Source organism: Taudactylus pleione, unplaced genomic scaffold (genome assembly GCF_031769625.1).
Source record: "Taudactylus pleione unplaced genomic scaffold, aTauple2 ptg000044l, whole genome shotgun sequence".
Classification (NCBI taxonomy): domain Eukaryota; kingdom Metazoa; phylum Chordata; class Amphibia; order Anura; family Myobatrachidae; genus Taudactylus; species Taudactylus pleione.
The window spans coordinates 4,385,435-4,412,903 of NW_028284446.1; the positions used below are offsets into that span (position 1 = coordinate 4,385,435).

General features: G+C 46.9%; 1 pseudogene; it reads right to left on the reverse strand.

Annotated features, from left to right (window-relative positions):
* Positions 1 to 21,427: 21,427 nt before the first annotated feature.
* LOC148537757 (syncytin-2-like) lies at positions 21,428 to 25,798 on the reverse strand (annotated as a pseudogene).
* Between the last annotated feature and the right edge of the window lie 1,671 nt (positions 25,799 to 27,469).

A 27,469-nucleotide genomic window follows, 5' to 3' on the forward strand; every position in this document is an offset into this window, starting at 1 on the left:
CCCCTTTGCTGCTGCATTGCCCCCAGTACTTATGCTGCCCCTTATGCCTCTCTAATAATGACCCCAAAAACATTGGTGGACAGTGGGGGACTTTATTTACCGTTTTTTTAGGCAGGACCACGCGCAGCAAACTTCCTTCTTCTTTAATAGCAGAAAGGCTGCGTCTGGCTCTCTGCGCGGCGCCAAATCGTTATCTTTATCGTTATCATTTGATCGTTTGGAAAAAAATATGTACTACATGCCGAGCGATTAAACAATAACGATATCATCCTAATTGTGCTGCAAGTAGCCGCGATGAACAATGTCGAAAACGACCAGCGGGAGCACCCATCGCTGGTCGTTTTTGACATTGTGTTGAATGATGCTTGAACGATTTATGAACGATCAAGCGATTATGATATCGTAATCGCTTGATCTTTCATTAAAATCACCCAGTGTGTACCCACCATAACAGTCCTATATTGCTCTGCTCCCATTTATGGAGATTAAGGTACTAGTTTTACATAGCAGAAGTGTCACAATGACGTTTTGATCAATAAAGTACCATACTCAGTGCTGGAGATAATCTCCAGTTTTCAATTCAACTTTACCAAGATGGCCGCCAGAGTCCTTACCGAGTATGCCCGACCCTGCAACCCAGTGCCATCTTGTCCTATAGTATATGTGTCTGAGACTGTACTGCACATGCATTTATCTGGGAAAGTAGTATATCAGCCAGATAACGCTACCACTGTCTCTGTTAGCATTACTACTTACTCTGTATTACATGCTGTTACAGCTGTTACCACAGACAACCAGGGGCGTAGAGAACGCCGCCGGGCCCAGGTAAAAGGAGGGCGTGGCCTAATCGCAGGAGGCGTGGCCATGCCCCCTTGAGCAAACCCCCCCCAAAATATACTTTTGCAGCCCCTCAGCCCGCGCAAATCCAGGGGGGGCGCGATCTGTGTAATTGCTCCCCCCCCCTCAGGCATAGGAGATTGCTGTGGCTGCTGCTTAGCAGGGGGGGGGTTGGTGCCCTGCCGGACCACTCTGGAAGCCCGGTCCCAGGTAAATTGTACCCGCTCCTACCCTCTCTCGGCACCCCTGCAGACAACCATGATTATCCTGAATAAACCTCTAAACCTGCTTAAGGATAAACTGTCTGGAGTAACCTCCTTTTCACATTCCACTGGTGCCTATTGTTCTACACCAATAGGACATATCAACAAAAGCCACTTAAACAATTAAGAAGATGCATCCTGGATATTGCCATCTAGTACATGGAACAGCTCATAATTGTTATTGTACTAAACAGTATTATCAATGTTTAGAAATCCATGTAATTGTATTATCTTTAGGGGTGTGCACCGGCCACTTTTCGTGTTTTGGTTTTGGATCTGGATCATTCTTCGTGTTTTGGATCTGGATTGGTTTCGCCAAAACCACCCTTCCGTGTTTTGGGTCCTGGGTTTTGTGTTTTGGATCCATATTTTTTTGAAAAAAAGCATAAAAACAGCTAAAATCACAGAATTTGTGGGTTTTTCTGCTCCTATGCTATTATTAACCTCAATAACCTTAATTTCCACTAATTTCCAGTCCATTCTGAACACCTCACACCTCACAATAGTGTTTTTATGTCCAAAAGGTTGCACCGAGGTAGCTGGATGACTATGCTAAGAGATACGAGTGGGTGGCACAAACATGTGGCCCATCTAGGAGTGACACTGCAGTGGCAGACAGGATGGCAGTTTGAAAAACTAGACCCCAAACAGTACATAATGCAAAGAAAAAAAAGAGGTGCAAGATGGAATTGTCCTTGGGCCCTCCCACCCACCCTTATGTTGTATAAACAGGACATGCACACTTTAACAAACCAATCATTTCAGCCTCAGGCTCTGCCACACGGTTCGTTCTGGGCCCCCACAAAACAAGCTGGCAATTAATCTGTCCCTGCACAAACTGGCTCTACGGAGGCAAGATGTGGTCCTCATCCTCCTCATCCACCGATTCCTCACCCTCTTCAGTGTTGTGTACATCCTCATCCTCACAGAGTATTAATTCATCCCCGCTGGAATCCACCACCACAGGTCCCTCTGTATGTTCTGGAGGCTGGTCTACCTGGAAGAGTTGATAATTAATTTTTATGAACATCATCTTCTCCACATTTTGTGGAAGCAACCTCCTACGCCTTTCGCTGACACGGTTCCCGGCTGCACTAAGCACTCTTTCGGAGTATACACTGGAGGGGGGGCAACTCAGGTAAAATAGAGCCAGTTTGTACAGGGGCCTCCAAATTGCCTCTTTTTCCTGCCAGTACAGGTACGGACTGTCTGACATGCCTACTTGGATGCTGTCACCGATGTAATCCTCCACCATTCTGTCAATGGTGACAGTATCATATGCAGTGACAGTAGACATGTCAGAAATTGTTGCCAGGTCCTTCAGTCCGGACCAGATGTCCAAACTTGGTCCTGCCTGCCCTGCATCACCGCCAGCGGGTTGCTTAGGATACCTAAGTTTTTTCCTGGCAGCCCCAGTTGCGGGAGAAAATGAAGAAGGAGCTGTTGATGTGTCACATTCTGCTTCAGCTGACAGTGTTGTCACCAGCAGGTCTTTGCACCTCTGCAGGCTTGTGTCAGCCGGAAAGAGAGACACCACATAGGCTTTAAACCTAGGATCGAGCACGGTGGCCAAAATGTAGTGGTCTGATTTCAACAGATTGACCACCCTGGAATCCTGGCAAAGTGAATGAAGGGCTTCATCCACAAGTCCCACATGCCGAGCGGAATCGCTCCATCTTAGCTCCTCCTTCACTTTCTCCAGCTGCTTCTGCAAAAGCCTGATGTGGGGAATGGCAAGTTCGAAGGGCTGGAGAACCTTGCACAACACGGAAATCATTCTCCACTGCGCTTGAGTCAGGTGCATACCCCCTCCTTTGCCTATGTCATAGGTGGATGTATAGGCTTGAATGGCCTTTTGCTGCTCCTCCATCCTCTGAAGCATATAGAGGGTTGAGTTCCACCGTGTCACAACCTCTTGCTTCAGGTGATGGCGGGGCAGGTTCAAGAGTGTTTGCTGGTGCTCCAGTCTTCGGCACGCAGTCGCTGAATGGCGAAAGTGGCCAGAAATTTTTCGGGCCACCCAAAGCGTCTCCTGCACGCCCCTGTCGCTTTTCAGAAAATTCTGCACCACCAAGTTTATTGTGTGAGAAAAACATGGGACGTGCTGGAATTTGCCCAGATGTAATGCCCGCACAATATTGGTGGCGTTGTCAGATATCACAAATCCCCAGGAGAGTCTAAGTGGGGTAAGCCACTGGGCGATGATTTCCCTCAGTTTCTCTAAGAGGTTGTCGGTGGTGTGTCTCTTACTGAAACCGGTGATACACAGCGTAGCCTGCCTTGGAACAAGCTGGCATTTCTGAGATGCTGCTACTGGTGACGCTGCTGTTGTTGCTGCGTAAGGTGATACATATACCCAGTGGGCTGTCACAGTCATATAGTCCTTAGTCTGCCCTTTTTCTGGACACTGAGGACACTTTTTCTGACGTTTCTGTACAGTCTCGGTATCGCCTGCCTAGTGAAGTGGAATCTAGATGGGATTTGGAACCGGGGACACACTACCTCCATCATTGTCTAAATCCCACTGCACTAATGGCAGATACTGGATGCACGTCTAACACCAACATAGCAGTCAAGGCCTCAGTTATACGTTTTGCTTCAGGATGACTGCTGTCGTACTTCATCCTCCTCGCTAAGGACTGTTGGAGGGTCAATTGTTTAGTAAAAGTAGTGGTATTCCTACTTCCTCTCTGATATGATGAACAACTCCCAGCAGCAACAGCAGCAGCGGCAGCAGTAGGCGTAGCAATGCAGCATCCTCTGGAGGAATCCCGGATAGGAGAGTCAGTCATGCCAGTGACATGGCCTGCAGGACTACTTCCGATCCTGACTAAGGAGGAAATTGACGAGGAGGAAGTTGACGGTGTGGTTTGCAGGCGCTTGGATACAACAGGACAATGGGATTTAGGTGTCCCTGGACTGCTTACGGTCTTAGCCAAAGTTTCTGAACTTGACAGTAACTTTTTATGAACGCGCTGCAGGTGCCGTATAAGGGAGGATGTTCCTAGGTGGTTAACGTCCCTACCCCTACTTATTTCACCTTTACATATGGTACATATGGCAAGACAGTTGTTGACCGGATTTGGATAGAAATATTGCCAGACCAAAGAGGTGGAATGTTTGTGTTATGTTCTGGGTTGTTTGTGGACCCGGGGTGGTAGCAGGAGCGATCACAGTAGCGGGTTTGAATAAAAAACTAGGTTTTTTTATATGGGCAGACATAAAATATGGTAGTAAATAAAAGTCCAGGTATATATAAACGTGCACTAGAGTTCTGTGGTTGGAGTAATGGGTTAATGTCCAAGTAGAAACAATTAGAACTGTCCAGGTGTGCAGGTAGTGAGACTGGAATAATATACCAGTTATGCAGGTAGTGATGCAGGAAAATAATAGCCAGGTATGCAGGTAGTGACCTAAGACAATTGAGCAGGATGTCAGCAGGCTCAAGCACTTAGGTATGGGCAAGGGTGATGGAGGAAGCAGGGTAGTCCAGTGGAAGCTAGGAGCTGACAGGCAGACTGGCAGACAGCGAATTACACAGGAACAGGATAAGCACAGAGAACTCCCTCTCAGCTAGGCTGAGATACACGTTGCACTGCAAAGAAGGAAGGCACTGACCCTTCCTAAATACCCCATGCCGTGCTGTTACTGGCCAGAGAGAACATGTGACTCACCAAGACTGGCCAGCCGCATCACATGGTCAGAAGGCAAAATGGCGGTGCCCATGCAAACGGAACGAAGACGCCGCCAGGCCTTACCAGCGCAGAGTGACAACAGGCCCGCACAACAACACGCGCAGCCAAAGCCCCCGCCAGACACCAGCTCCGCCACCAGTCAGCCCGCGCCAGAACGACCTCACAGGTAACACCCGCCTAGCGCCATGCTGAAATACCCTGGCCGTGACAGTTTGGAGTAATGGGTTAATGTCCAAGTAGAAACAATTAGAACTGTCCAGGTGTGCAGGTAGTGAGACTGGAATAATATACCAGTTATGCAGGTAGTGATGCAGGAAAATAATAGCCAGGTATGCAGGTAGTGACCTAAGACAATTGAGCAGGATGTCAGCAGGCTCAAGCACTCAGGTATGGGCAAGGGTGGTGGAGGAAGCAGGGTAGTCCAGTGAAATACCCTGGCCGTGACAGTTTGGTCCTCTGCCCAGGCATGACCATGATGGGCTTTTTCATCCCACAGACAACAACTGTCTCCCCCGGAGCCTGATTTAAACAAACCACATCACCATCAGAATTCTCCTCGCCAACTTCCTCCTCAGCGCCAGCTACACCAGTATCCTCATCCTGTTGTACTTCAACAGTGACATATTCAATTTGCATATCAGCAAGTGGACTGTGGGTGCGCCTTTCAGCACTTGCAGGGGGCGTACAAATGGTGGAAAGAGCCACCTCTTCCCGTCCAGTGCTGGGAAGGTCAGGCATTGCAACCGCCACCACACTTGGACTCTCCTTGGGGATTTGTGATATCTTCTTAGAACGCACAGTTCTTCGCTGTGCTTTTGCCAGCTTAACTCGTTTGATTTTTTTAGCGGGAGGAGGGCTTCCATCGTCATGAACATAGGGAAAGACCGTAGCTGTTCCTTGCCACTCCGTGTCGTAAATGGCATATTGGCAAGTTTACGTTTCTCCTCAGATGATTTAAATGTTTTTTTTAAGGTCATTTTCCTGAACTTTGTCATTTGGGATTGTATGTGCCCTCTACTATGACATTGGGCATCGGCCTTGGCAGACGACGTTGATGGCATGTTATCATCTATGTCATGACTAGTGGCAGCAGCTTCAGCCCTAGGAGGAAGTGGTTCTTGATCTTTCCCTATTTTATTTTTATCGGAGAAAGTTTGGTCCTCCATTTATGTTATATTGATATATACGTGCGGCTAAGGCGCACACAAACACAGAAAATAATTTTTTATTTTTGTTGGAGACTAGTGCACTTTGTGGGTTACACCACCCTTTAAGAAATGAGCCAGCCGGCTCTTTACTTATGGGACACGGGCGTACGCTTGGCGCTGCTCCTTTGTTGATGCACGTGCAGCTACAGTGCACACAATTCACAAAGACAGAAAGAAAATAATTTTGTATTTTTTGTGGAGCGCACTTTGAGGGTTTACACCACCCTTTAACACACAGATGCACGCTTGGCGCTGCTGCTTTGAGGATGCACGTACAGTGCAGACAATTCACAAACACAGAAGACAATGTTTTATTTTTGTTGAAGTGCACTTTGGGGGTTACACCACCCTTTAACAGACAGACGCACGCTTGGCGCTGCTGCTTTGAGGATGCACGTACAGTGCACACAATTCACAAACACAGAAGAAAATATTTTATTTTTGTTGGAGTGCACTTTGGCGGTTACACCACCCTTTAATAGACAGACGCACGCTTGGTGCTGCTGCTTTGAGGATGCACGTACAGTGCACAGAATTCACTTTGGGAGTTACACCACCCTTTAACAGACAAGCCAGCCGGCCCTTTATTTATGACACAGGCGCATGCTTGGCGCTACTTTGTTGATGCTCGTGCGGCTACTGCGCACACAATTCACAAACACAAAAAAAAATTTATTTTTATTTTTTTGGAGTGCACTTTGGGGGTTACAGCACCCTTTAACGGTCCTTTACTTATGGGACACAGGCGCACGCTTGGCGCTGCTCCTTTGTTGATTCACGTGCAGCCACAGTGCACACAATTCACAAACACAGAAAATTATTTTTTATTTTGTTTGGAGTGCACTTTGGGGGTTACACCACCCTTTAACAGACGAGCCAGCCGGCCCTTTACTTATGACACAGACGCACGCTTGGCTCTACTTTGTTGATGCACATGCGGCTACTGCGCACACAATTCACAAACACAAAAAATAACAATCCCGCTCTGCTGACACTGCTGTCACAGTAAGTGAACTATTGGTGTATCCATCCCACATTGTATAACACACTGTATCTTTTTTGGAAATTGGAAGCTGAACTGCCACATGTTAGTACCGCCCACTGTGTCACTTAGCTTAGTCAGCCAGCTAGCTGGATGTAACCTTTTGGCCTTAACTAGATGAAAAAAATTATATTGTGAGGTGGTCAAAATTGATTGGAAATGACTGGTAATAAATGTTATTGAGGTTATTAATACTGTAGGAACAAAAAAAGGCCAATTTTATGTGATTTTAGCTGTTTTTTTTATTTTTTAAGAAAAAATGCAGATCCATAACCCAAAAACAAAACACGGAGGTGAGGTTTTGGCAAAACCAATCAAGATCCAAATCCAGGGGAGATCCAGATCCAAAACCAAAACCAAAACACGGGGGTCGGCGCACATCCCTACTAATTATGGGCAACATCTCCACTTCCATAAACCCGGCAACCTGCACTTTAGTAAATATACCTCCAGGAGTGGATGGGAATGCTGAAGCACTCAGGGGTTGGTGAGAGAACTTCTGCTATACAGTACTTGCTCCTGTAACACAATATTAATGTAACCAATATTGCCATCATTTTTGTAATATACAACTTCCTGCTTTGCACATGTCGAAGCTGGATAATTGACTGAGACAAGATCAGCTTAAAATTAGATTGAAACAATGCCATTTTGTGAATGGCCGCAAGACACCTTCTTGAAAATGAGATCTGCAAGACACCATTTTGCGAATGGCCGCCCAGTGCCATTTTAGCTAAACTCACACTTAAGTATATATGGCTATGCCATTATTAGCATCATGCGATCGCATATTTTACCATACCCCATACACACATTAATACACACAGTTGCGCTGTTAACATGTCGCACACGCTGTTTAGTAGCTTCATGCGTACGCATCTGCCCCTAGTTAACTAGTGTCTTTTCCAAAACCCCTAATACTTACACAATGCACACTCACATAAAAGGTTCCATAGCTTTAAAGTGTAAAATTCAAGTTTTATTCATTTATTACAAATGCTGTGAAATAAAGGCTATTTGGTATCTAAGGTTTAATAGATTATAAGTAAGCCGTGTTTGGTGTTATACTGATCTGCACTTACTCAACAACTTTCCGGTATCATCGGTGTGAAGATCGCAACATGCATTCTCAACTTATGGACCGTAGAAAGTTAAAGCACCAAAATGTACTTTGTAAAATTAACAGCTTTTGCATGAGGCGGGAAAACGGAGACAAAAGGCTGTCGAAAGCTGGTCTGTGTCCATTTGAATCAACCTGTTAAATGTCCTGTAACAGAAGCACCGTGATGGGGAACCAATGGGATCGCAACAAACCTTTCTATTGTATAGTCTATTTCTGTAAGGGTATAAATATGTGTGTTCTGACCCCAGTCTTCAGTCTTCATGCTGATGCTGTTGATGGAGGTTTCTTGTTGATGCCGGAATCTGGTCCCAGAACGCGTGCATATGTATAACTGTATCTTGGGTCTGTATAATTTCTTTGCGCTAAATTGTACTTAGATCACAGCGTGTAACTATATGTACTTTGCTTGAATAATACTTTGTGCTTTGGAAACACATGTTCAAGGTCTGAAGGCATTTATTTACTGTATGACTGCGTACGCAAATAGCATCAATTTTAGAAGGTATAGGCAGGGTTTAGAAGGTATAGGCAGGAGCGTATAGAGGTATAAAGTCAGAATCCTTACACACTGATAAGCTACAGCTACATACATGCATATAACAGTTTTTGCTTACGTTTCCAACAATTTTGCTCTGTCGGCTTTTACAAAAAAGTTTTTAAACAACTTTTTCCCTTTACCCACTCCATAGCTCTATGGCAAGATACAGTAACTATATTCAATATCACACTTTCTACTCTTTATTTAGAGTTTAAATGCTGCAGGACCTGATCAAGAAAGAGTTAAGTGAGACATGCAGTCATTTGACCTTTTCCTTGCATTTTGATTTGTTCTTTAATATATACTATCTTGGGTGCATAAACTGAACTGTGGACCCCCTGACTAAAATTAGACAAATCTGAGTTGGTAGCTAATCTTTTATTTCATGATTTTACGTCTCAATATCAATTTACAACAGTATAAAATATATCTCCTAAATGTCCCGATATCAAAAGGACAGTCCTGATTTCAGAGGGTCGTCCCACAATTAGAACTTTTATCCCGATTTGTGGTTGTTTGTGAGGTATTTCCATAAAGCACCACAATAGTTGTACTTTTATGTGATAAATGTGGACCAGAACCCCTGGCAAGTCATAGCCACAACCACCACCATCTCTGACCAAATCACCCCGTCTGATATTGGGAGATACTGGATATAATAAACACTCATCACTATCAACTGTACAGTTAAATGCAAGCCATTATTTCAATCCATTTAGACTGACTGTAAAATAAATTCAATAAATTGTCTGTGCTTAGAGAATGTGCATGAAAGGTGAATCAGAGCAAAGCCACATGACCATGCTACACGTGAATAGAGCAAATCAACAATGACTCATGGGAAGGATCAATATCTGATTTTTTTCAGTATGTAATTTTCCATTTCTTTGTTATTTTGACAGTCCTGTATGTTATTTAATGTCTAAACAGAAAACACATTGCATGCTTCTAAAAGACTACGTCTGATGAATTCCTCAGGATCTTACTTTCTGGACTAGTTCTTTATTCTGGACAAATAAGTACATCTCAACTGCATCTAAGGACAATAGTTTTCATTTCATTCTCAGAAAGAAACTATTTAAAACAGGTTATTTCTTTAATAAACTCTGGTGCAACTTAAATAAATGAATGACAACACAGATATTATATAATTATTATTGATTCTAATCCACAAATGCATAACTACATAGTTTATATAAAGGGAATTGGTATGAAATACCGTCAGCCACATGGCCGGTGGTTCGATTCCCGTCAGCGGCAGCCCGACAGAAGCAGAGTGCGACGCAGCGGAAGGCCGACAGTGCTGGAAATCCCTATCGGGGATAGGTAAGTATCCACTAACCTAACCTAACCCCCCTAACCCTAACCCTCCTTAGGGGTGCCTAACCCTAACTTCCCCCCCAAGTGCCTAACCCTAATCCCGCCTCTAAGTGCCTAACCCTAACCACCCCCTTCCCCGCTGCCTAAACCTAAGTCCCCCGGGGGCTGCCTAACCCTAAGTCCCCCCCGGGGGTGCCTAACCCTAACCCTCCCTCCCCCTAGCCTAACCCTAACCCTCCCGGGGGGGTGCCTAACCCTAAGTCCCCCCGGGAGCCCTAAACCTAACCCTCCCCCCCCTGCGGCTGTCCGCTTGCTGCGCCCGGCATCAGTACGATCGTGATGCCGGGCGCCGGTCTCCCAGCGTCGGGGAAATGCGGGCGTCTATATCTAGACGCCCGGCATTTCACCCATGCCGGGATAAGACAGTCGGGAAGCCGGCTGCCGGTATTTAGGCAGTCGGCTTCCCGATTGCCTCCCATATAAAGGGCCTAATTCCGAGATGGAAATAAAGCAAAAAAGAGCAAGTAAAGGTGCATACATTTTTCATCAGATTTGAATGATAACTATTTTAAAAATTGTTCAATCATTCAAATCTGATGAAAAAATTGTTCATATGCACAAGCATGAACCATGAACCATGAACCATGAACGATATCTGACATCTGACGTGTTTGTAGTCAGATTTCGTTCATCGTTCTTCAGATATCTTTCAAATCGTTCACATCGTCCGCAACGAACGATTTTAACGATTTGAACGATGAACGGTTTTTACTAGGTAGCCACTCCCCGGCCACTCCCCGGGTTCCATTTTGTGTACAACGCGACGCTGATAACACACCCAATAAGTGAAGTTGCAGATCAGCAAGTACAAGACACTAAATATAAGGTAAGTTTTTAAATGTATTTTCTTAACCCAGCAGGTCCAAACCGAGCTATGTGGGGGGTGGCAGCAGCGGGGGCCGGCACCAAGGGGGGCACATTGTGGCAATGAGGGGGGTTGGGGGACATCCAGGGGTGGCATGTTTGCTTAAAATAGCGGTGTGGGGGGGAAATGGAGAGCCCAAGGGGACCATGTGTTGGGGCTCACCATCGGGGGCTCACCAACGGAGATGGGTGGGGGAGAGGTACCAGTGGGGGGTATAAAAAAATAAAATGTGCATATATTGAGTTGGGGCCATCAGCGCTGGTTGGAGATTTGTTGAGCAGCAAACACCAACCAGAAAACCTGCCATGTTTTGAAAAACGTGCCATATGATACAGTAGGTGCTATGTGATAGAAAAGTGGTCTTGTTATGCAAAACAGTGGCTTTGTATGTTATAGAAAACCTGGCATGTAATACAAAACAAATGCATAACTACATAGTTTATATTAAGAGCCTAATTCCGAGATGGAAGTAAAGCAAAAAATAGCAAGTAAGGGGGCATGTCTTTATGACGCATTCCCTTTTCGTAACTCCTGGGGGTGTGTCCGGCTCTTAAGGACATGCTGGGAAGCCCCCAAGCGCAGGGTGCGTTCTGCCCTTCAGAAAATGGGCAGGGCGTGGCGGCCCGCTAAAACAGCCTAGCGGAAACACTAGTATAGGTTTTGTTGCTACACATAGAGGTGTAAAATAAACAGGGCACAACACCTATTTATGTCTGCCCTCACATTTTAACATCGCCTACAAGAATATTGTGACTTAGACATGATAAAGCTGTTAGCAAAGGCATGCTGGGATATGTACTAGAACAGAAGATTAAGGGGCTGATTCTGATCCACTCGCTCTGTGCTCGCTGTGAATCAGGGTGTGGATTTTTGTAATGTGATTTTCTCCTGGCCACTCCCTAGTCACTCGCTAACCTGTGGGTGTCCACCCACAGCTTGTGCGAGCGGCCTGGAGAAGGGCACGATTTATTGCAACCATCAGGCTTGCGCGGAGACCGTGTGGTAGGGTCTTTGCTCTCGCAAGCCCGAGTGGACTTCCATCTCTAATAGAGCAGGAAGTCCACTACTGACATCACCAGTGATGTCAGTCGGGCCGGCCACAGATGCCAGGCGTTCCAAAGGGAACACCTTTGTTTGTGCAGCCATCCCCCCTCCCCGCCTAAAATGGGGCAAGCTGTCAACCAACATCGACAGCCGCCCTGTCTTGTAGCAAGCCCCGTAGCTATGGACTTGCCATCACTGGACAGGGCTCGCTCATTGCGCATGCCGTAGGTGGCGCATGTGCATATGCGGAACCATCAACCCACTTGAGAGCGATGTCCACTTCCAAGCTGGTGTGAATCAGCCCCTAAGTTAAGAGTATTGGTCAAATTTTAAATGTAAATGTTTAAACACTGAATTTATATACATATATAAATAAAATTAAAAAAGACAGACGCGTATTAAAGGGCAAGACAGGAAAACATGCTCCCAAGAAATTTTGAATTCACTTCCTTGGAAATTGACATAAGGTAGATTTTGGATTATAACAGTTTTTTATGCGCGGTCTGCCTGCCAGGGAACAGCACCCCCGCTTTGCTGACATCACCAATACCCTGACAGGTACTGCTCCCTGATTTCTTTTGCTCTTGCTGTGCCACCTTGGGGAAGCAAAGGACGATTGACTGAGGGCTAGTTTTCAACTACAAGTTCGTTTGAAATTCCCGCTGTCAAACTCTGTTGCCCCTGGCTTTTGCGCAGCAGTAGGTTATGTACAACACAGGATGCCAGGACCACCCAAATACTCTTGTCAATACAAAGATTTATTGGCATGTGAAAGACTTGAAACCTATTGCTTAGAATCCCAAAAGCGTTCCCCACTGTTCTTCGTGCTCGGGACAGGCGATAATTAAAAATCCTGATTTCTGGTGTCAACGTCCATTGGGCATATGGTTTGAGCACATGTTCGTGTAAGGTGAATGCCTCATCAGCAACGAAAACATACGACAATCCGTAGGAACTCTGGGCCTGATTCAGACCCGGCCGCAAGCGATGAACGCTCGCCACTGGGTCGATGGTGGCCCACAGCGTATGTGCACGACGGAGCTGGCTCCGTCGTGCGCATGCTCAAGACCCGGCTAGTGACGGCCAATCCGTCGCTCCGGGTCTCGCACCAAAGGGGGCGAGCTGTCGATGTTGAGTGACAGCTCGCCCCCTTTGGTGGGTGGCCCGGGGGGTGGCTGCCCAAATGGAGGCGTTCCCATGAGAACGCCTGCCATTTGGGGGCAGCCCCACTGACATCACGAGTGATGTCAGTGGAGAGATTTCCAGCTCTATTAGAGCCGAAATCTCTCTGGGGCTTGTGGCCACGAGACCCTACCACATCATGGCCGCTCGCTATAGCTGTGGGTGGTCACCCACAAGCTATGCGAGAGGCCAAGAGGCCGCACCAAAAATAAAAAAGCCCGGCCCTGATTCAGAGCGAGCGCTCTGTCAGAGCGAGCGGCTCTGAATCAGGCCCACTGTTCAGCAGTAGAAATATTTAAGGTCTTCTTCACCATCCTGTCGTAAAATGTGGTATTTTTAAATGAACCACCATTGGAGGCTCGACCATTCTTTCCAACATCGATAAATAGAAATTCGTACTTTGACGAAACTATCGCCATTAACACAATGCTGAAATAGCCCTTGTAGTTGTAGTACAAAGAGCCACTGTTGCTGGGTTGGGATGTCCTGATTTGCTTTCCATCGATGGCACCACCGCCGTTTGGAAAGTCCCATTTCCTCTCAAAATCAGCAGCAAACTCAGCAACACTTGCAGGAAACTGAAATTAGAAAAAGAAAATATGTGTTACAAAATGTTGAATCAATTTTTTTATAAGAAAAACATAATCACATATACTGACTTTTTAATTAAAGTGGGTCGTTAGATAGTGTTCCTGAAGATACGTGTAAATGTTGTTTTTGAAAAAACTGCATGACCCAACATTTTGTGTGCTTATATTGGTTCACTACCATATTTGATTTGTTTTTGTACTTTTAAATTTGCAAAAGCACTGACCCCTAACAAGCTCCCCACTATACACATCAAGAATAGTTGTTGCAATGCTTTGACGATGCAGTGTTGCCAAGCTGTAGCTGTCCACAGCAACAACAATGGACAGTACATAGAACAGACTCTCGCCAATACTATCTTAAAGATAGCAGCGGCGATAATGCATTGTGCATAGTGCCCATATATTTTATGAGCCAGAATGTGATTAAAACGTAGGGAAAAAGCGCTGTCAGCGCACTTGATGTATACTGATAAAGAATCTGCAGTTTATACATCGGATCTATTATCACAAACAGGGACAGTCCTTAAGGGGGTTTTTATTTACTACACAGTGTTTGAGGAGACAGAGGGCCTGATTCAGAGCTGGACGCTCTGAATTGGAGCATTTTGTTTTGGTTGTTGTTGCGGCCTCCTGGCCACTCACTAAGCTGTGGGTGACAACCCACAGCTTTTGCAAGCGGCCAGGTGATGGTCACGATGGTCGCGACCATCGCAGCTTGCGACAAAACCCTTGTGGTAGGGTCTTGTCTGTCGCAAGCCCCAGAGAGCTTCCTGCTCACTGGTGATGTCAGTGGTGCCTCCCACAAATGGCAGGAGTTTCTTCGGGAACGCCTCCGTCTGTGTAGCACCCCCCCTCCCTGCCTACAGAACGGGGCAAGCTGTCGATCAACATCGACAGCTGCCCCTTTTGTAGTGAGTCCTGGAGCGAGAGAATTTCTCTCTTGCTCCAGGCAGTGGTGTAACTAGGGTATTTGGAGCCCAGGGCAAATTTGAAAAGGGAGCCCCCCCCCAACATCCCGAGATGTGCGTGTGCCGAAGGCGTGGTCACTTAAAAATGGGGCGTGTCAACATGACACACCCCTTTATTTTCACGCTGAACATTCCTATCCATATGCACCTTAACCCCAGTAGTACCCCTTATACAGTACCCCCAGTATGCAGTTGTGGTCCCTCTTATGCAGGCCCATAGTAGTGCCCCTTATACAGAATCCCCAGTAGTGGTCCCCCTTATACAGCCCCCAATTAGTTCCCCTTACTCAGTACCCCCAGTAGTGGCCCCCCAAATGCAGTGCCCCACGTAGTGTTCCCCCTTATGCAGTGCCCCCAGTAGCAGTCCCCACAATGCAGTGCACCCAGTAGCGGTATCCCCTTATGCAGTGCCCTTTATATGGTGCCCCCAGTAGTAGTCCCCCCCTATGCAGTGCCCTTTATATATTGCCCCCAGCAGCAGTCCCCCCCATGCAGTTTCCCCAGTAGTGGTCCCCTTATGCAGGCACCCTGCAGTGATCCCCCCTATCCAGTGCCCCTGTAGTGGCCCTTCCTATTATTGCCCCCAGTAGTGGTCCCCCGAGTGCAGTGCCTCTAGTAGTAGGCCCCTTTTATAATGCCCCCAGAGGTAGTTCCCCCCCAAGTAGTAGTCCCCAGTAGAGTAGGTCCTCCCAATGGCGCCCCCAGTAGTAGCCACCCCTCCCCCAGTAGAGGTCCCCCCAGTAGTAGCCACATCTCCCCCATTAGAGGTCCCCCCAGTAGTAGCCACCCCTCCCCCAGTAGAGGTCCCCCCAGTAGTAGCCACCCCTCCCCCAGTAGAGGTCCCCCCAGTAGTAGCCACCCCCCTCCCCGTTGTGCAGATTTGTTAAAAAAAAAAAAATATATATATAAATATATACTTACCTGAATCTCTGCTCCTGGTCCTGGTCCTGTTTGCGATGCCGCTCCCGCACGGGCTGGCGCGCTCAGCATTATGGGATAGACGTCATGATGTCAGTCCCATTACCCACTGCAGGAGCCGGACGGAAGTCCGGCTCTTGCAGTGGGTGCTGCAGCAGTCAATGAGAGTCTATCTGACTCTCATTGGCTGCTGTTTAACACACGCATTGCCGCCAGCGCTGGTGGCAATGCGTGTGTTATGCACAGCCTGAGCCCGCCTCCTAGCGCTATTGGGCAAGCGCTCAGGGGGAGGGAACGGGCTCTGGTGTGCAGCACAGGACCAGCGCTGGAAGCCTAGTGCCGGTCCTGTGTAAATGTGTAGCGCTGACCGCACTCATTGCGGTCGGCGCTACACTGGCTAACTAGGGCAGGCGGGCCGGTACCGGGGCCGGCGGAGCCCCCCCGCGCCACCGGTCCAACGGCGCCCAGGGCACGCACCCCGCTCGCCCTGCCCTAGTTATGCCACTGGCTCCGGGGCTTGCACATGCACGTGGCGTGCGTGCGCAGTACCCCACCATCCCAGAGTGAAGATTCATAAGGTCCCAGGCAATTGCTGTGTTTTAAAAGTTTTGACTCTGTCTCCAAAATAGTGCTTATTAAATAGACCTCTTAGCAGTTCTCAATTAACAGGGGTGGGCGGGGGGGGTTACAGGGGAGGTTGTGCATGAGCACCCACACAAGGAGGGGCCCCTAACTAGCGGCCCCTGTCTGCAGCTGCGGCTAGTGTAATCTCCAATTGTGTAGTGGAGACTGCAGGGAGCGTGGCCACATTACACAGTGACAACCACACACCCGCCAGCTGCCCCACAATCCTGGACCCCTGCAGTGGGTAATGGGAGAGATGTAATAACGTCTCAGACATACTGTATTGCAGGAGAATAGCTGGGTATCGGATCAGTCAGCGGCATTTGCGTCAGGAGCGGGGATTCAGGGTAATTTTTTCAACACAGCTTTTTGGGGTGTGTGTGATAAGGGCCACTGTCACTGCATAGTGGGGGAGCCAAAACAGGCATCACTGTATAGGGTCACCACTACAGGGCTGACTGTATAGGGGGGGCCCACTTCATGGGGGCACTGCTACTACGGGCTATGCATAGGGGGGTCTACTACTGGGGCTACTGTATAAGGGCAGACCACCATTACTGGGGAAATTGCATAACGGGCATTTCTACACTGGTTATTACTACTGGAGGCATTAAGGTGAATACAAATACCACATATTTCCTTTACAGGACTGTACTAAGGCTGCAGGGGGGTTTCCTTAGATTTGCAACCCCCAAACACAAAATTTTTATTTTTTTGCATAACTACATTCAGACGCAAAACTATTTGCTCAATTAAATTGCAATGATTTACCTCAACACCAAATACTCTTTACAATTTAATACGGTGATACATTTTGCCTACGCCAAATAACGTCACCGTCTAAAGTTTAGCACAAACACATAAGTTGCCAAAAATAATTGAATATATGTCCCACAGTGTGTCAATGGATACATTTATCTGAATGTATAAAGTGCATTTTTAACTTACCTTTAAATACTCAGACTTGAGGGCCTGGTATATGGCCTTGCACGTCTCCGGTATCATGACGCCCAAAGCCTGTGGTGAAATGAGGGAACCAAACCTAAGGTCAGTCAAGAATCTTCCGGTAGCCAAATATCGTAAGGTAACCACCAGCCTCTCCTCAGCCGATATGGCCCTCCTCATATTCGTATCCTGTCGCTGGATAACAGGAGTCACAAGCCGCGCAACTCCTGAAAAACCACATCGTCCATCCGCAAGAAATTCCGGTTGTATCCGGATTATTCTCACGGATTTCCATCAACAAAGGCATATGGGACATGGTATCCCTCCGCAGTAGCCACTCCTTTGTCCAGCAAGAGCAAGGCTTCCTCCTCCTCTCGGCCCTCTCCCTCTCAGACAAAATTGCGACTCCTGCATACGCCAACATGATTCGCTGACGAATGGGTTCCATGTAGGAATAGCACAACACACACACTTTGTAAAAGGCATGCCAAAAACAAATCGGAGCAAACTAGCAATGGAACGATGGTTAGCAGGTATAAACCAAACCAAACTAGCCAGTGCAAAGTTTAAAAATGACCCCCACCTTTTTATTCCCTCATGGTAGCCCCACTCACCATATCAAACACACACCCCTCAATAATTGTTTGATCCAATCATTTTCATTTGAATTTTTCCACATTTAAATACTGTCAGATTTGTCCAATATCATTAATCATTGAAATCGTTCATAAAAATCTTTCAAATAGTTTACAAAATCGTTGGCTAAATCGTTCGAATCGTTCATCGTTGACCGATATTGTTCATCGTTCAACGATATCATTCATCTGACAGATCTGACCGTGTGTATGCACCATAAGTGTGAACAATGTTGCACTATAAGGGGTGCAAATATATATATATTTTTTTGTGGGGTAAATACTTTCTGCTTTTGTACCCAGGGGCTGATTCAGACCCGGACACTAAGCCGCGTTCACTCGCTATGGGCGATTGTCGCCCATCTGCGCATGCGTATGCGGCAAAATACGCATGCGCAAACCAGTCTGTGCGATGGGGAAGCACTCGCTTGAAACCCACAGACTGGCCGCTCCTTTCAGTGACATATAGTGCCATTTGTGGGTGGTAACAGAGGAATGTCCAGGGAAACGGGGGAGTGGATGTGCGAACACAGGCGTGTCTGAGCTTCAAAACGGCGTTCTTTGGGTGTGCATAATTAGCATGTCAGCGTCATTGTACACGTCACCTGGTTGTATTTCAGCTTGCAGTGATCGCCCTGCTTGTGGCGGGGTAGGGTCTACCTTAAGGGCTGCGAGCAGCTCCGATGGCTCTCGATGTTACTGAATACTCATACACTTCCTGGATATGACGTGTGATATGAATGAAAAGTGGGTGTCATTACACCGGTGAGCGTTCACTCTCCCGTCATTCACTAAGACATAGAGGGCGTCCTTTAGCCTGGCTGTGCGATCGCCGCCTTTGCATATCCGCCCCCTGACAGCTGCGAGAGAGCGCAGCTTAGCATCCGGGTCTGAATCAGCCCCCCAGCCCACAAATTCTGGACAGCTTTATTTTTACACTGCAATTTAGGTTTCAGTTTGGACACCTCCCTCCCTCCCTCCCTAAATCTCTCTCAGATTTTAAATCTGCCCCACCTGCAGTGCAGCATGGTTTGTCCAGGTGCACAGTTACTTGCTCTTTTTTTTGCTTTCCTCCCAAGGCAGTATCAGACCCTAAATTAGGTTTATTTAGAAAAAAGAATACATTGACATCAAGTTCAAATTATAGTTCCTCCCAATAACTATATAAAAACCCCTTATATTAAAATTGTCTCTCTTCTTAAGGCCGGTACACACTAAATGATGTCTAGTGTGTATGACCTCGTTAACAATGCATCCCGGCGGAGTGCCGGCATCAGCACTTGCATAGACACTTGCCGATGCCGGGAGCGATGGTGTGAGAGCAGGGGCCATGTTGCATTTAGCAGCATGGCCCTCGCAGCATGGCCCTCGCTGATGATGTCGCCCATCGGACCTGCATGCAGACCCGACAGTCGATGTAAGTGACGATGCGCCGGAGCGTGCATCTTCAGTGACATGGAGGATACACACTACATAATGTGCCCGATATGTCATCCAATCCAGCCAGATCGGATGACATATCGTCTAGTGTGTACCCGGCTTTAGAACAATGGTTGAGCCCTTTTCCCTCAATGGCTGTGTATAATTTTTTTTATCTTATATAGGGCTTCAATAGTGCACATTAATACATAAATTTATCACATAGTTACTATCGTATTTCTTTCTCTAGAGTAAATCCAGCCCATTTGTACATTTGTGTAGATCAAATCAAGAAGAACCAGACACCAGAGCTGCTGAATGATTTTAGGAAATTAGAACCTGCCCGAACTTAGGGGATCCAAGCTGATCTGAGTCCTAGCTCGGATATTCCTGCTGGGCTCGGATCTGAAAACGAGACAAAACACAGATATCTTGGCGTCAGATCTCTGTGTATTGGTTTGGAAAGCTTCCTCTGTAAAATTCAACCAGCGGCAGCTACCATGGATGGCTGAGAATGGCTCTCTCTCAGCCAACCAGCGGCCTGTTACCATGGTAGCGGCCGCTGATTGGAGCTGGCAGACAGATGCTGTCATTGCCCCCACCCAATAAGCGGCTCTTCTGTGGCATAATGTGTATAAGCGGCTCTACTGTATTGTAACATGTATACTAGGGATGAGCGCATTAGGTTCCCTGAGAACCGAACCCAACCGAACTTAGGGGATCCAAGTCGACTTGGATTTTCCCGCCTGACTTTGATCTGAAAATGAGGCAAAACGTCATCATCCCGCTGGCGGATTCTCACGAGTTTTGGATTCTATAAAGGTCCCGCTATCGCCGCCATTTTTCTTTCCGGCTGTGGAGAGTGAAGTGGGAGGGAGCTGGGAGCTGTGCTGCTGTGCATAGGGGCTGGCTACAGTTGTGCTGCTGATGTGGAAAATAAAGACAACGTAAACAGCTGCTGTCAAATCGAAATATATATTTGTTTTCTTGCAGAAGCTATGATTACAATTAAGTGACACAGTTCACTTACAGGTAATTATCATTCCATTGCTCAACTCACACAGCATACAATATACACACACTCCAGCACCCCTCCACCCATGGCTGGACCAATCCAAGTAGACTTCCAGAGTGGTGATCCTTATCAAAAGCCATCTGTTACTGTATTCGAGATAGAAGGTGCAGGGTTTATGAAATAGCGTGATGAAGCAAAGAAAGACCAACTTATTTGTCACGCATGTCACGAACACATTTATATATTGCCTATGAGAACAGATAAATGATATTGCAGGATAGGATTGCTGGGATCCATTTATTTCCTTAACAATTCTCACCCTTTTGATAATTTCATTATCACACATATAAACACCACCTGAAATGGCAGCAATGGCAGTTCTACTGAGATAGGGAAGGTGATGGGATAGTCCACACCACCTAGACAACTGGGACTACACTGACTCTGTTGCCATATACCCCGCAGTCAATTGCACCCGCAGGTTAATGTCTTCACCTATAGCAGCCGCTTTTCCCAGGCGGATTAGGTCCACCCAGTACTCTGATGCCCCCAGGTCTTATAGGATGACAAAGTGCAATTGAGACAGGATATGAGCAAAAGGACCCTCTGGCTAAAGTACCGCCCTTGCCACCATCCAGGTCAGCATTCACACATCTTTATTAAGCAATCTCACACAAACACTCTCTATCAATAAGAACTATAACAGCACTGCACTAGGGCACAGAGACCACTAAGTGAATTCGCTGGAATCAAGATGACTGACTCGTCGAACTCACTCGCGAGGGAGAAAACTTCCTCTGGGCGGTGTCCAAACTGACAAAGGCCCTCATTCAGAGCCGTACGCTCTGAGCAGAGCGCACGCTCTGAATGAGGACCGTCCTCCATAATTATGGAGCGTCCTCCTGGACGCTCGTATAGCTGTGGGTCACCACCCACAGCCTATACGAGCGTGCAGTTTGATGGCCGCGATGGTCTTGACCATCGCCACTGCGAGCCGGAGCCTGCGGTTGAGTTTTTCAACCGCAAGGCCCGGAGTGATTTTGGCTCTATCAGAGCCAAAATCACTTCCACTGACATCACTAGTGATGTCAGTGGGCTGGCTTCTGACGGTAGGCGTTCCCTTTTGAACGCCCCCGTCTGGGTGGCATGCCCCCGGCACGCCCACCAAAGGGGGCGTGCTGTCAATCAACATCGACAGCACGCCCCCTTTGATCAGACACAACGAGCGAAGGAAAGTCCTTCGCTCGTCGCGTCTGGCGCATGCGCACGACGGAGCTCCCGCCGTCGTGCGCATGCGCAGTGCACAACATCGACCCACTTGCGAGCGGACAGCCGCTTGCGAATGGGTCTGAATGAGGCCCAAAGTGCACCTGCGGGACCCTCTTTCAAAGATGATGTCTTCCACCCAGATCTTTACAACAGCTGAGGGGTCTTTCAGAAGAGATGGGCAGTTGGGCTAGGCCGTCAGATGGTCATCTCTGTGGCTGTTATCATTCTTCCTATTAAATGAGTGGATCCACACCTTTCCTGCAATGCAAAATACAGCACATTAGAATTTTCCAAGCAATCAAAAGAAATACAATCAATCCTATCACTATCACTATGGGTTTTATCAGATCTGACAACATATTATTAAACCAGACACCAATTGTCCCCATCCAAGAGAAGGGATTCCATCCCTCCTTGGATATGTCTCTAGCTTTTTTCTGTAATTCTTTTACTTTATTCATGTGCGCCTCTATGGGGTCATGTGTATCCTCAATCCAAGTGCAACATTCCTCACCTATGATAGCACAAGTTCCTCCCTCTATGGCTAACAAGTAATGAAGAGCAATTCTATTTTGTAAGGTCACTTTCCTAATTTGGGCCATTTCTTCATTTATAGCATGGATGGCACTTGTGGTTTCATTAATTATCCCATCCATAATGTTTGCATATTTATTCAATTTATTCGCTAATTCAATTCCCCAACCTGTCCAGGCAGGGAACCACATCCAGGCTTTATCTGCTGTAGTAAACAATTCCCTCTTGTATCAAGTTTCCCTAGGGCCTGTTTCTACCATATTGGTGAAAGAGACATTTGCATGTTGCCTTATGGCTGGTACAACTCTTCCTATAGTACAGTTACCCCATGCCCCTATAGGAAGCCAGGAGTAGGCTCTATGACCACAAATATAATATAGCCCTTGCTTCAATACCCTGGGAATTATCTTACCATGATTTCCCAACCAGCTCTGAAACCATACCATATTTTTGTACATTTGGGTCCCACACTCCACATCATCCTCATCCTTCTGGTCAGGACAGGCACACCTAGGGGCACAAAGAGCTTTCATATTTGCACACCAACATTGATTATTACAGTTCCCATCCACCTTGTCACATGTAGCTTCCTTGTATTCCATATTAAACACTAAGGTAACATTCCTACAATTAGTTTCTCCAACATATACCTTGGGCAAGTTGACTAGGGGACCTTTTAGTTCGGCCACATGGTTAACGTACATAGGCCCTATACACATAGTGGGTGGAGAGATTATACCAGCAATTTGTAAGTATATTCCTAGGTCTGAGATAGCATTGTGAGCAGTGTGTTTTATATCTATTTCAACATTATAGCTATAGTCTGTGAGGTTAAGATTGTTCATTGATATAGGGATACCAAGCAAAGGGATTCCTTTATGGTTGGCAGGAACATGAGAACAGATCCAACAGTTAGTGGAGTTCAGCTGCTTGGCCGTCTGCTGATGCAGGAGCCATATAAAGTTCTTTTGTTTTTCTCCTTTCACCTACATGCAAGGAAATAAAGCACAACCGAGCAGGCAGAAGAACAAGTGCATCTTAGCAGTCCATCTGCTCCCCTTTTCCCCGAGCGACCTCACCCCTTTGGAGCCGGTCTGCGCCATTGACCTGAAAGTTAATTTTCTTACAATGAGAAGCATGTACCCAGTTAGGCTTCCCTTCTACCTTGATTGAGGTAGCTGTGGTCAGTAGCACCTGGAATGGGCCGTCAAATCGGGGTTCAAGATGTTTTCTCACGTGTCTTTTGATTACCACCCAGTCTCCGGGTTGTAGGTGGTGGGTTCCAGATGTGTCTTGTGGATCTGGTAAAGAAGAAAACACCTTTCCATGCAAGTTAGTCAGTTGCTTGTTAAGCTGAACAACATAATCAGTAAGAGAGGTATACTGTCCATGTAATTCTTGTGGAAAGAAAAGGCCTGTTAGTGGTGGCCTGCCAAACAGTGTCTCAAACGGTGAAAGTCCATGTAATCCCTTTGGGGTATGCCTAATAGCAAAAAGAGCTATCGGTAATGCTTGTAACCATGTAAGTTTTGTTTGCTCACATATCTTAGCTATTTTGTTTTTTAAAACGCCATTGGCTCTCTCAACCTTGGCTGACGCCTGAGGACAATATGGAGCGTGAAGATGCTGTTCAATTTGCAACCCTTTCAACATTTCCGCAAATACCTGTCCTGTAAAGTGCGTTCCTCTGTCTGATTCTACAGTCTCAGGTAGGCCATACCTGCACACGATTTCAGATATTAATTTCTTTGCTGTTACCGCGGCGGTTGCCTTGGCAACAGGCCACACCTCCACCCATGACGAGAACATGTCCACGCACACTAATATAAATTCATAGACCCCACATTTTGGTAGCTGAATGTAGTCTATCTGCAACCTTTGAAACGGATAGTCAGGTTTTACAAGGTGTTTCATTTCTACCTTAGTCATTTTGCCTGGATTGTGTTTAGCACAAATCATACATTTCTTACACCACTCTGTTGCAAACTGTGGAAAGCCCGGTGCAAACCAAAATTTATTGACACTAGCAATCATTCCCCCTTTGGAAACATGTGAAGGGAGATGAGACAAGCTTGCTAGAATGGGATACAGAGATGGGGGTGCACACAATCGACCATTTCCATGTTTCCAAACATCATTTATTTGTTCGCACCTGGCCCTCCTCCATTTGCCAAGTGTTTGGGGACCTGCCTGATTTTGCAGGGTTATTAGGGTGTCCATTGACACACTTTCTGTATCTTTTGGGGACTCCTGGAGAAGCATTAAGGCTGCCTGCCTGGCTCCTTCATCTGCTTTTCTGTTACCCATAGTGATAGGATCAGTTGCTCGCTGATGTGCTTGACACTTGATAACTGCTACAGTTTTAGGCAATGTTACCTTTTCTAAAAGGTCCTGGATCAAATTTGCATGTTTTACAACTTTTTCACTGGATGTCAGGAAGCCTCTATGTTTCCACAGAAAGCCAAAATCATGTATAATTCCGTATACATAGCGGGAGTCTGTATATATGTTTACAGTCTTTCCCTTCGCCAGTTCACATGCCTTGATCAGGGCGATCAATTCTGCACCTTGGGCAGAATGTACACCAGGATCAAGTGCTTCAGAGTACAAAATAGAGGTGTCGTCTGCTATAGCAAAACCTGCAGCAAACCCTCCCTCTGTAGTCTGGACCCGTCATTTCTGCATTTGGAATGGGCTCGTCCAGAACAGGACCGGGAAGGGTGTAGAAGAGTTCCACCTCCTGCTCACAATCATGCTCTGGGCTCGGCCCACTTCTCGTGTCATGGAGTGGTAAAAGGGTAGCTGGGTTTAACACATTGCACCGAAGTACAGTGATGTTAGATGGCGCAAGCAGAGAAATTTCATATTTGGTCAATCTGGCAGCAGAGAGGTGTCTGGTGGTTAGGCTGTGGAGAACTGCTTGTACAGCATGGGGAACCTTAAGAAATAGTCTATTCCCCAGGACAATATCGGCAGTCTTTTCAACTAGCAGGGCTGCTGCTGTGACTGACTTTACACATGCGGCGCCTGCTGAAATCACTGAGTCCAATTTGGTACTAAAGTACCCTACTGGCTTCTGTCTCCCTCCATATTTTTGAGTAAGTACTCCTGAAGCCTGTCCTTCCTGTTCATGACAGAACAGGCTGAATGGCTTAGTGTAGTTTGGGAGTGCAAGTGAGGGGGCACTGAGTATGGCCGCCTTCAACTGGTCCACAGCCTGTTTTCCTTCCTCAGACAGCTCTATGCGTCCAGCATGAGTGGACAGAGCATATAGGGGGCAGCGATTTGAGACATGTTTGGTATCCATTGTCTGCAATATGATACTAATCCCAAAAAACCTCTGATTTGTTTGGCACTCTGTGGGTATGGCGCTTTCTGTATTACTGAGACTCTGTCCACAGTTATGTGTTTAGAGCCCCGTGAAATACAGTGGCCTTGGAAAATTACCTATTCCTGACAAAATTGTAGCTTGCTAGAGGATGCTTTGCATCCTTCAACACTCAAGTGGGAAAGTAGAGAAGCGGTTGCATTAATGCACTGCTCCTTTGAGGTGGCTGTCAGCAGGAGGTCGTCGACATATTGTACAATAGTGACCCCTGCTGGCAATTGTCACCTATCCAGGACTTGTTTCATCGCCTGACCAAATTCAGACGGTGAGGAGACCATTCCCTGTGGCAACCGAGTCCAAGCATACTGCTGTCCCTCAAAGGTGAAGGCAAACAGGTATTGGGAGTCTGGGTGCACAGGTACACTGAAAAAAGCATCAACCAAATCTATCACACTAAACCAGGAGGCGTCTGGTAGGATCTCTCCTGGAATAGTGTGAGGATTTGGGACGAGCGGAGCATCCTCTTGAAAAATCTTGTTCACTGCCCGCAGATCTTGGCATACACGGAACTGGCCTGGTTTTCCAGGCTTGGCTACTGGATATAGGGGTGTGTTGACTGGGGATTTTATAGGGACCAGGATCCCCTGGTCCACGAAGGTTTTGATTTGATTTCTCACACCATTAAGTTGCTTCGCACTAAGGGGATACTGAGGAACCCTGGGTAATTTAGCTCCTGGTCTGAGCTTGATGACCACTGGGTCTGCCTACTTGATCAGGCCCACCGGTCCACCCTTAACAGCCCATACCTCTTGGGGTACATCCCTCAGGTCAGTAGGGATCTCCTGATCTGGAGGATGCTGAACTGCCATCAGAGGGACCAGACTTTCCAGAGTGTTCTGGTCCTCCGATCCCTAAGATGTAGTCACAATAGGCCCATCCTCCATGTATTGAATAGTTGCCTTTAATTTCATCAGTGCATCTCTTCCCAGCAAGTTGCAAGGGACAGTGTCACTGAGAACAAAAGAGAGGGAGGTGCTGACTGGGCCTATATTTACAGGGGTCTCTGCAGTCTCCCTCAGTGTGATGGGGTTACCTTCCAGTCCTACAGCATCTATTAATCCTGAAATTTTTACATTTGGGGCTTCAGTTCTTTTGAGAACATAACGGGCTGCTCCGCTGTCCACCAGGCACTCAACCGAGTAAAAAGGCATTTCAGGGAGGGTCAAGTGGACAAAGGCATCACCCCCCTACTCTCAGAGATGACTGGTAACACTGGAAGCCCTCTCTGTCAGGCGCTGTCCTGCCCTCCTTTTTTTGGAGCTGGACAGTTCCTTGCAATGTGGCCCTGTTTCCCACAATTGTAGCACTTCACTCTTCTGGGCTCCCAATTATTCCTCCCTCTAAACCTACCCCTCTGGGGGTTGCTGGAGGTGTCAACTATCATCACCTTCTGGGCCTTTTTCTCCTGTACTTCTTGTATGTTTCTCTGGATTGAGCTGGCTACATTCATTAGTGCCGGGACTGATTTGTCTCGCCAGTCAGCATGGGCTGAAACCAGTTTGTCATGTATGTCTTTATTAAGTCCCGAGACTAATGTGGCAGTCAGCATCTTTCCCATACCTTGCTCCTCTAAATCCCCCCCTGCTTCTTCTACTGCTTGCCTAAATCTCTCAAAATAATCCTCCACTGGTTCTTTAACTTTTTGTTGAATATTGGTTACCCAGACCCAGGACTGTGGGGGAACCACTTCCCCAATCTTGCCCTTTATGTGGGTAACATATTCTAATGCCCTAAGGGGAGTATTCTCTTGTTCTGATGGGTCTGATGGTAGGGTGAGTTTGGTACAAATAGCGGCAGTGTCGATCTGTCCGGCTACTGATTTTATTATCTGTAGCAGATCTCTCCATGTTGGATTGTAACTGACTGCAATATTATGCAGTTCATTTGCAAACCCATATGGATTATTTCATGGTTTAGGGACAGATGAAAGAAATCCTTTCATCTCCCCAGGTGTCCATGGGACATGTTGGGTCACTCTCCGATCTGC